Raw genomic sequence first — 11,825 nt, 5'->3', positions numbered from 1 at the left:
CTGGCCACTCACGGTATCCCATGGCAACCCACTGCAGCAGGGGCTGCAGCCTACACTGTCACCGGTGACTGACAGCAGTCCAGCTCCAGGTTGAGCTGTTGTTCAGCATCTTAGCTGTAGAGGGAAGTGTCACTGGCCCTCATATGTGGGATCTGAACCGGGGCCCTCTGGCGTCCCAAGACAGCTCTTAATCAACGCGCCACTCGGCCGGCCCCCTAGCTAAAGTTCTGTCAGTCTTGTTTCTCTTTTCAAAAAGCCAGCTCTGAGTTTTATTGATCTTCTCTATAGTTTATCTGGTCTCTATTTCATTTATTTCTGCTCTGATTTTTATTTCCTTTCTTCTGCTAAATTTGGGCTTAGCTTGTTCTTTCTTTCTAGTTCCTTTATGTGTAAATTTAGGTTGTTTGAGATCTTTCTTTTTTCTTAATGTAGACATTCATTACTGTAAACTTCTCTCATAGAATTGCTCTTGCTGCATTCCATAAATATTGTTATGTTGTGTTTCTATTTTCATTTGTTTCAAGATACTTTTTTATTTTCCTTTTTATGTTTTTCTTTGACCCATTGGTGGTTCAGGAGTGTTGTTTAATTTCCACACATTTATGAGTTTTTCAGTTTTCTTCCTGTTATTGATTTCTAGTTTTATACTGTTGTGGTCAGAGAAGATACTTAGTATGATGCTGATCTTCTTAAATTTGCTAAGACTTTTTTGTGACATGTTATATGACCTATCCTGGAGAATTTTCTGTGTGTGCTTGAGAAGTATGTGTATTCTCATGCTGTTGGATGAAATATTCTGTAAATGTCTGTTAGGTCCCTTTGGTTTAGGGTCTGGTTCAAGTCCAATGTTTCCTTGTTCATTTTTTTTGTTTGACTTACCTATCCATTGTTGAAAGTGAGGTATTTAATTCTCTGCTACCATTGTATTATCTATTTCTCCCTTCATATCTGTTAGTATTCGCTTAATATATTTAGGTGCTCCAATATTGGCTGCATATATATTTACAATTGTTAGATCTTCTTTTTTGTTTTGTTTTGTTTTGTTTTTAGCTGAGCCATCCTGCCACCTGTTGGCAGCTCAGCGGCTGCTCAGCTCGGGCCGGACTCGAACTGCTGTTGCTCAGAGCTCAAACCTTTGAGCGAGCTCTTAACCTACTGAGCCACTTGGCCAGCCCTCAATTGTTATATCTTCTTGATGAGTTGACCTCTTTAACGTTATATAATGACCTTTGTTTGTTGTCACCATTTTTGGCTTAAAGTCTGTTTTGTCTGATATAAGTACAGCTACCCTTGCTCTATTTTAGTTTCCAATTGCATGGAATTTCTTTTCCATCTCTTCACTTTGAGTCTATGTGTGTCCTTAAAACTGAAGCGAGTCTATTGTAGGCAACATATACTTGATTCTTTTTCTTTTTTATTTCCAGCCACTTTATGACTCTTGATTGGAAAAGTCAATTCATTTACATTTGGAGTAACTATTATTATTTTTTCAAATGAAAGAAAGAACTCATGATTTATTTTTTTAAGATTTTATTGGGGATTTGGGGGAGGGAACAGTGTTGGGGATTTGGGGTAGGGAAACATTGTGTTTTTCCAGGACACATTAGCTCCAAGTCGAGTTGTTGTCCTTCAATCTTAGTTGTGGAGGACACATGCTCAGCTCCAAGTCCAGTCGCCGCTTTCAATCTAGTTGCAGGGGGGTGCAGCCCACCATACCATGCAGGAGTCAAACCAACAATCTTGCTAAGAGCACATGCTCTAACCAACTGAGCCATCCGGCCGCCCAATGGCAGCTTGCGGCTGCTCAGCTCAAGGTGCTGTGTTCAATCTTAGTTGCGATGGTGGAATCTTAGTTCCACCATCCCATGCGGGAGTCGAACTGACAACCTTGTTGTTAAGAGCATGCATTCTAACCAAGTGAGCCACCCAGCCACCCATTGGCAGCTCAGCTCAGGCACAGCTCACACTCTAACCAACTGTGCCACCCAACCAGCCCTGGAATAATTATTGATAGGTAAAGACTTACTAATGCCATCTTATTAATTGTTTTCTGGCTATTTTGTAGTTCCCTTGCTCTTTTCTTCCTCTGTTTCTGCCTTCATTTGTGAATTGATGATTTTCTATAGTGGTATGCCTTGATTCCCTTCCCTTTATTTTTTGTAATCTTCTATAGGTTTTTGCTTTGTGGTTACCATAAGACCTATATAAAACATCTTATAGATATAACACTCTATTTTGTGGTGATAACAACTAAATTTCAATTGCAATAAACTACTCTTTCATTCCTCTTTTTATACTTTTTATTTTATTTTTAAATTTATTTCTCCCCTCATGGTCTTTTTTTTAATTAAAATTTATTGGGGTGACAATGGTTAATAAAATTACATAGGCTTCAAGTGACTCAAAGTGAATCAAAGACCTAAACATAAGACCTGAAATAATAAACTGTATAGAAGAAAACATAGGTATTAAACTTATGGTCTTTGGGTTCAAAGAAGATTGTATGAATTTGACCTCAAAGGCAAAGGAAGTAAAAGCTAAAATAAATGAATAGGACTATATCAAACTAAAAAGCTTCTGCACAGTAAAAGAAACCATCAACAAAACAAAGAGGCAAACAGGCAACAAATCAAATGGAAGAAGATATTCGCAAACAACACCTCCAATAAGGGGCTAATATCCAAAATATATAAGGAACTCATACAACTCAACAACAAAAAAACCAAACAATCCAATTGAAAAATGGACAGAGGACCTGAATAGACATTTCTCCAAAGAGGACATACAGATGCAAAATAGACATATGAAAAGATTCTTAACATCACTGATCATCAGAGAAATGCAAATAAAAACCACAATGAGATATCACTTCACACTAGTTGCAATGGCTGTCATCAAAAAGACAAATAATGACAAGTGTTGGAGAGGCTATGGAGAAAAACGAACCCTCATACACTGTTGGTGGGAATGCAGATTGGTGCAACTGCTATGGTGTAGTGTGTAGGTTCCTTAAAAAATTAAGAATAGAATTACCATATGACTCAGCAATCCCCCTCCTGGGTATCTACCCCAAAAATCTGAAAACATTTATCCATAAAGATATATATGCTCTGATATTCATTGCAGCTTTATTTACAGTGGCCAACACATGGAAAGAATAAAAATGTCCTTTGATAGATGTTTGGATAAAGAAGATGTGGTATATATACACAACGGAATACTACTCTGCCATAAGAAAAGATGAAACAGTGCCATTCATGACAACATGGGTGGATCTTGAGATTATTATGCTAAGCGAAATAAATCAGACAGAAAAAGTCGAGAACCATATGACTTCACTGATATGTGGGATATAAAACTGAAAGCAACAAAGGAACAAGACAAACAAATAAAGGAACAAAATCTCATAGACACAGAAAATAGTTTAGTGGTTACCAATGAGGTAAGGAGGGAGGGATGGTAGAAGAGGGTAAATGGGGTCAAGTCTATGGTGGTGGAAGGAGAACTGACTCTGGGTGGTGAACACATAATGTGATACATAGGTGATGTATTATTGAATTTTACACTTGAAGCATTTTATGGTTTTGATGTCACAATATATCTGTTTTTATGTTGTATATTCATTAATAATTGTGGTAGCTATACTTGTTTTTTAATACTCTTGTCCTTAACCTTTATGTGAAAGATAAATGGATAACCCATCACCATTTTACAGTATTAGAGTATTCTTTATTTGACTGTTTACTCACCTTTGTTAGTGTGCCACATATTTTCATAGCTGAGAAATCCACTAATAGCCTTATGAGAGTTCCTTTTAAGTTACAAGCTGATTTTCTCTTTCTGGCTTTAAGATTTTCTTCTTTGATTTTTGACAATTCTATTATAATGTGTCTTGAAGAGGATATCTTTAAGTTGAGTTTCTTTGGTGACTTATGAACTTCATGAACATGGATATCCAAATCTCTTCCCAGATTTGGGAAGTTTTCAGCCATTATTTCTTTTTTAAAAAATTTTTATTAAAATATAGCTAACATACAATATTATATTAGTTTCAGGTATGCACCATAGTTATTCAACATTTATATACCTAAATATTATTTTTTAAAATAAGCTTTCTGCTACTCTGTTCCTCTCTTCTCTGGACTTCAAGAATTTGCAAATTTGTTCTTTCGATGATATCCCATAGATCATGCAAGCTTTCTTCACTTTTTTCTTTTTTTTCTCTGACTGGATAATTCCAAGGTTCTTGTCTACTAACTCAGATTATTTCTTCTGCTTGATTTATTCTGCTGTTGATGTTATTTCATTTTTCATTTCATTCATTGTATTCTTCAGCTCTAGAATTTCTGGTTGATTCTTTTTAAAAAACAATTTTTTTAGAGCAGTTTTAGATTCATAACAAAATTGAGAGGAAGGGACAAAGATTTCCCATTTAACCCCTGCCCCCACACATGCATAGCCTCCCCCATTATCAACAGCCCTCACCAGAGTGATGCATTTGTTAAAACTGAAAAGCCTATGTTGACACATCATAATCACCCAAAGTCCATAGTTTACGTTATGGTTCATTCAGTGTTGTACATTCTATGGGTTTGGATGAATGAATAATGACATGTATTTATCATTTTAGTAGCATACAGAGTATTTGGTAGTGGCCCTAAAAATCCTCTGTGCTCTACCTATTTATCCCTCCCTTACCCCCAACCCCTGGCAACCACTAATCTTTTTACTGCCTCCATAGTTGTGTCTGTCCCAGAAAAATCACATAGTTGGAATCATACAGTATGCAGCCTGTTCTGATTGGCTTCTTTCACTTAGTAATACTCATTCAAGTTTCCACCATACTTTTTCCTGGCTTGGTAGCTCATTTCCTTTTAGAACTGAATAATATTTCATTGTCCGGATGTACCACACACAGTATTTATCCATTCATTTACTGAAGGACCATCCTGTGAATTTTTATTTTGGTCATTGTGATTTTTGTCTTAAAATTTCCATTTGATCCTTCTTTATATCTTCTATTTCTTTAGTGAGATTTTAAAATTTAGTCATTGGCTTCAATCACAATTGCTTGCTGAAGCATTATTTCTTTTTTTAGTGACATATCTCTTTGTTAAACTTTTCATTTTGTTCATGTATTGTTTTCTGATTCCTTTGAATTGTAATTCTGTGTTTTCTTGTAGCTCATTGAGTTTCCTTAAAACACATATTTTGAATTATTTATTGGGTAAATTGCAGATCTCCATGTCTTTGGGATGGGTTGCTAGCAGATTATTGTGATCCTTTAGTGGTGTCATGTTTTCTTGATTTTTTCATGTTCCTTGAAGTTTTGTACGCTTGTTTTTGTATTTAAAGTAACAATCACTCCTCCAGTCTTTATTAACTGCCTTCAGGAGCTCTGCTAGAGGTTCTGAGGCTTTCTCAGACCTTTGATGGATACAGTTGCTCCATGCTTCTTGCTCCCTCTTGTGGCAGAGTTCTTAAACTTTTATGTCTTTTGATCTTGAAACATACCAGGCCAAGTGCTGACAGCCTCTCTCTCTCTCTCTCTCTCTCTCTCTCTCTCTCTCTCTCTCTCTCTCAATAGCACTAAAGTTCAAGTTTGTGGTCTGTCTCTGGCTCTCAGATTTGATCTGACTTTTTGCCCATTGTCACTAGCCATCTTCCAAATTTTGCTGTTGTCACCATTGGGAGGATACACAAGGAGTTGGCCACAGCTTGGGTGTGTGTGTGTGTGGTTGAGGCCCAAGGAGAGCTGGGGGGTACCTGTGGGCCAAATGGGAAGCATCATAGATGAAGTATCTCCAGTGGTTCATGGGCAGGCTTCTTGATGTAGCTCATGGTGCAGTTAGTAAGATCCAAATCATTTTAGTGCTTTCTAAGAGTCCTATTGGCTGCTCTCCCTGTTTCTTCTTGCCCCCAGTCATGCAGCTCACTATTCAGTTCTTTGGATAGGGCAAGAGATAAAAGAACCTCTTTGGCAATCTCGTACAGCTAGGGAATCTGGATAATCATTCACATGCTCTCACTTTCCTCTGTGGGAGAAATGGTGGGCCGAGAAACACCTCTCTTAGCTCTAAGCTGTTTCATCTTGGGAGAGGGATGATGCAAGTAAACCCAAACTGTTTCTCTTACCCTGTCCAATGTGTCCAAACTTGTACATTTTTATTTTTGCTCTAATGGTGTGCTGGAACTTCTCTACCAGAAACCTGGACTTCCACAAAGGCTGTCTGGTCTGTGGGTGATTGTCTAAGATTGTTTTCCAGTAGCTCCTGGAATGGGGCTGTGAGGGGCTGGAGCCACTGAAGGGTCCACAGTCAGGACCAGTTTCTGCATGCCTATTACTGGATGCATGGGTGAGTGAGACTCCTCCTGAGTTTCTTGGTGTATGGTACTGGATCCCTTAGCTCTCACAAAGGTACTTTCGTCTATAGGAGGATGCCAAATGGTTGTTGTTGAAGAGAGGGACATGAATGAGGGATGTCTTATTTAGCCATGATGCTGATGTCACTCACTAGCATATTGGGTTTGGCTTCAGTTTTAGCCTGAGAGATATTTTGAATTTGAATGTTAATTCTAATTTCTGTCATCTGCAACTTTTTATAATCATGTCTTTAATGAATGTATTGATAAAAAGTACAGAAATACTGAAAAAGGTTCAGGGCCAATTACAGAGCTCTGGGAAAAGCACTGAAAATGATGTTCCAGGTTCATTGTGTTTAAGAACAACAACAACAACTATATATATATATATATATATATGTATATATATATATATATATAATATTGTATTTACTTACTATTGCTCATGGCCATTATACCAGCAGGTTGCTGCAGCAAGGACTGACAAATCTCCTGAGACATTGGGAAGAGCACTGGTTAGGATGACACCCTATCTCAGTTTGTCCAGGACTGTCTTGGTTTTAGCTCTGAAGTTCTTGCATTACAGGTAATCCCTTAATCCTGGAAAAACTCAAATGGTTTATCACCCTAGGTTGATCACCTAGGTAGACCTTCTATATGAGGTGTATGAGGTAGAATCTCAGGTGTGCCATTTGGCTATTAGATTAAAGGACAACATTTGAGGTTAGAGGGCTTGGGGACACCTTGGAGGCAGACCTATAGCTAACACACACACACACACACACACACACACACACACGCGTGCACACACACAGCTTTTTAAACTTTGTTAACTTTACTATTTTCTTAAGTCATTAAATATTCTTCTATGAGACCATTTATAAGTACTGCATTCCATTGTTATATAGATGTAGCATAATTTATTTAACACATCTCTTATTGTTGACATTTTGGTTGCTGATGAGTAGGATTTTGACAGCTGAAAATTCTGAAAATGATGAAAAACATTTTTCCTCAAATCAATACCTGACTTTCATTGCATCTTTTAAATATCACAAATAAGTCTGAGGAATCACTCAACATCTTGGTGTTTCTGTAACTGGACAACTTTGATCTTATTCATCAGCCTGCTGAACTGTTCCTTTTTCAGAAACATAGGTAGCATCCAAAAATTTTCTGATATCATTGCTTTTAACCATTGTGGCTTGTTGAATCAAAACAGCTGAATCTGATACAAATTCAATATCATTTCCTTCAAGAATTAACTCATCTTTCTGGGCTTGAGATACTGAACAAGCAACATCTGACATCATCTGAACCCTGCAGGTGTATTTTTCACCCAAGAAATTTCGGATTTCAACAAGGGAACCATTCTCCTGAATAACGACGTTGATGGGGAAGTAAGCATACACAGCCCGCATCTTGTAACAGAAGCCCAGTGTAACACCCTTGATCATGTTCTGTACATGACTACAGATAGTGCAAACAGTAGGCAGTTCCTTTCTATTTCCCCACCATTTGTCAACCTGGAGCCTCTTCCTTTTCTTTCCAAGGACTGAATTTTACATTGATGTGGTTGAAGCCCCTTCGCAGGGTGCCTCTGGGGCCCTTCACAATACCTGTGCGTCCCTTCAGAGTGATGTCCACACTTTCTGGAATGTCCACCATCTGATTGCTGAGAATGGTCTTCATCCTCACAGTAGATGCAGCAAAGAGTCCACCATCAATTTAAATAGCAGCTTTTTAAAGGAAAAAAATAAGAAACACTACATCAAGCATCCATTAAAAAGTGTTCTAGCATAAATTTATCCCAATAATTTTTAATATAGACTACTTTATTTTTTAGAATCATGACCAAATTTTGAATGTGTTTTTCATATTCAGAGTCTTAAGATTTTCCTCAATTGCTTTTCTACTCAAGCATTCCAGGTAGCTTGCTGCTTTTCATAATGATCTCAGGATTCTTGGTCTCTTTGGCACCTTAAATTTCATGACATGGCAAATATAGCAGAGAAGATTTTCAGTATATAATTTCAGATGTGTAAGACATATAACTTTACATTTTATAACATAATTTCTATTTTGATCCTTTCATCCTGGATCAGTGGAAAATATTAGCATGGTTCTTTCTTGAGTTCTTCCCTAGAATTTCATTGTGGCTCTGGGGCATTAACTCAACATTCAGCCACTGAATGAGGATGCTTGGTACCACTGTTATTACACATGGCCTGTCATGTCCAGTTCCAGTTGCTTCTTAATCCCTTATAAGCTCCACTTTGGACAGTTGCTTCAGCCTTCAAAGTTGCTTACCATGCCTTTAGATGTACGCTGAGAGCCATTTATTTTCTGGGTTTTTGCTGCTCCCTTCCTCCTGTGTCTCTGGTAGAGCCAAGAAGTTGGACCTAGATCCCCTCTCTCTTAGGGGATATCTACTTTCTAAACTGCCACATTCTTCTCCTGTGGAAATGAGAAAGGGACCAACTCTCTGGTTGAATTGGTGGATGGAGAGGAAGAAAGGAAAATACAGGGATAACAAAGCCTTCTGCCTCTACGTGTTTCTCTGCCACACAAAGTATAACAGGATTTGTCTGCATGCCCTCTTTGGTTGGAACCATAGTTTCATTTCCCCCCCTAATTGAGTTATTTGTCACAAGAAGTTAAAGAGCTTGTCTTAAAAATCAACCAGACCCTGGGACAGATAGATTTTTTAGAACCTGGCAACAATTCTTCATGATGTATGCTCCACTTAGGGCAGAAATTTTTATCTGTTTTGCCTCAAGCATCCAGAGTAATTTATAGCATATGATGCCTCATTTTAAGTAAGAATTAGGGATCCAAAGTTAATATACAGCTGTAATGACAATGAGATGAACTGATCCCTTCTACTCATTACAAAATTCTCAGTCATAGGCAGCAAAGACCTTTTCATAACTTCTTTCTTGGTTGTGAGGTTGATAGTTTTCCTCTGACCTTGAATGTAAGGTGCTTTTTAATTTCAGAAACATTGGAAGATTAAAACAATGTGTGGCTCAGCATTGAAGAAATTTGCAAGGTAGCCGACAGCCAAGAAGAGCACAATAAGAGCAGTCCTTTGATTTGCCTGATTCCAGGGGTGGAATACATGTGCAAATAGTAGGAGGGCATTGATAAAGAGCCCCATTGTGGGGGTCTTGGCTAGCAGGCCAATGGTTTGGAGCAGTGGTTCTCAACCTGTGGGTCGTGACCCCTTTGGGGGTCGAACGACCCTTTCACAGGGGTTGCCTAAGACCATTGGAAAACAAAAAGATATTTACATAACAAACAAAAAGATATTTACTCTATAAAATTACAGTTATAGAGTAGCAACGAAAATAATTTTATGGTTGGGGGTCACCACAACATGAGGAACTGTATTAAGGGGTTGCGGCATTAGGAAGGATGAGAACCGCTGGTTTGGAGAGTCAGGGAAGATCAATGTGGGTGGTGTGAAATGGGTTATTGTGGGAAGAATACTTGAGCAGTCTATGAGATGAAGTCCATTTGAGAAAATGGAGCCCAATGCCAGGCACATGGCAGTAGGAATGAAAGTGAAGGGATAAACATGCAAGATAATAAGAAGCACAGTCTTCCTGACTTGGAAACTGAGTCAATGAAGGGAATAAGGGAGAAACAAGAATCCATGGAAAAACCTAAGTTTTCAAATCTGGATGCCTAGGAAAAAATGATGGTATTGATAGAAACTGGGAATGAGGAAGAAGAGCTAGTTTTGGAAGAAGACAACAATCCCAGTTTTGACCTTTGAACTTTAAATATTAGTGGCTAACATAGTTCATATTAATTGATCTCCATAGATATAATTGCTTAAGAATATGAGCATTTGCCCAACTAAACTATTATTCAGCTCCCATGATTTCCATCTTGATAAGGCTATATAAAAAAACTTTTGACAAATATCTTACTGAAATCTGGTTATACTATATCATCAGCATTCTCCTGGTGCACCAGACTAGTAATGCTAAAAACAGGAAGTGATATTTTATGGCATTTTTTTGGTGAACCCTTACAGGCCCCTAATGATCTCCACTGCCTGTTGTAAGTGCTCACAAACAGTTCATTCAATTATGCAATCTAGACTTTTTAGAGACCACCTTTAAGAACCCACAGTGTATCTGAACATCTTCAGTATCCTAGCACTTTTCTTATTCAACATTGTGGCAAGTGTGGAGGTACACCACTCCATCTCCTTTCATGAAAGAACATGCAGATCAACTGTGAGGAGCACAGTTAGCTGATGCCCTCAAACTGTTAGCACTTAAGGAACGACTTCTCCTTTTGAGCTGAGGCCATGCTTTTCCTGGGAACCCCCCAGCCAATAATTGAGCATAGTGGAGGTAGTAGGGCCTGGCCATCTCAGCCCACCATGGGATTCCCTTAATGAAAAATCTTTGCTCCAGGACTCCCTGTTTGGTTGGTTGAGGCTTTGTCAGATCTGCATCATGGTTTGAAGCTCTCCTTGCCCCAAACTGGTATCTCCCTCTTATCTTTAGCAAGCATCTCCTACCAATAAACCTCTTGCACTCCTAACTGCATCTCGGAGTTTGCTTCCTGGAGGATACAATGGACACAAACATGATTCTTCTATGCTCTCCTAATATTGGTCCTGGAATCAAATGTCTAAATTTTTTTGTGGGGCTCAGAAATAATTTGTTTAGCATGAAGTCCCAAAGAAGAGATTTCTTTTCTTTTTCTTTTTTAAATTATTTTTTATTATGAAATACACATTTTTTAGAATTAGTTTCAGTTGTACAACACAGTGTAATAGTTATATTTTTTACCCCTCGAAGTGACAACCCCCCCAATCCGCTGCCCCGATTCCCCCCAATATCATACATATCTATTACAATTCCCTTGATTCCACTCCCACACTATACTCCACGTCCCATGACTATATATATATATATATATATATATATATATATATATATACAGTTGAAATACAATATTATACAACATCAGCTTCAGGTGTACAGTGCAGTGATCAAGCCTCTTCCCCATCCACGATGTGGTCTCCCTAGCAAACATGTGACCACCTGACACCCTACAAAATAGTCACAACACTATCAATTACATTCCTTGAACTGTCTTCCACGTCCCTGTGGCAACACTGCAACTACATATTTATGCTGTCCAACCCCCTCCTCCTCTCCCCCATCCCCACCCCCTCCCAACCAACAGCCATCAGTTGCTCCTCCATATCTCCGAGACCACCTCTGCCCACTTCCCTCGTTCATTCAGTTTTTTAGATTCCACATATAAGTGAAATCATATGGTATTTGTCTTTCTTCGACTGACTTATTTCACTTAACATAATAGTCTCTAAGTCCATCCATATTGTCCCAAATGGTACGATTTCATTCTTCTTTATGGCAGAGTAATACTCCATTGTATAAATGTACCACAGTTTCTTAATCCAGTCATCTACC

General features: G+C 38.3%; 1 pseudogene; it reads right to left on the bottom strand.

The window, feature by feature from the left end:
* Positions 1–7,478: 7,478 nt before the first annotated feature.
* LOC109386200 (60S ribosomal protein L9 pseudogene) lies at positions 7,479–8,055 on the bottom strand (annotated as a pseudogene).
* Between the last annotated feature and the right edge of the window lie 3,770 nt (positions 8,056–11,825).

This window comes from Hipposideros armiger, unplaced genomic scaffold (assembly GCF_001890085.2).
Source record: "Hipposideros armiger isolate ML-2016 unplaced genomic scaffold, ASM189008v1 scaffold_7, whole genome shotgun sequence".
Classification (NCBI taxonomy): domain Eukaryota; kingdom Metazoa; phylum Chordata; class Mammalia; order Chiroptera; family Hipposideridae; genus Hipposideros; species Hipposideros armiger.
Note: the sequence above shows the minus strand (reverse complement) of the source record. Positions and strands in the feature narration are given on the sequence as shown.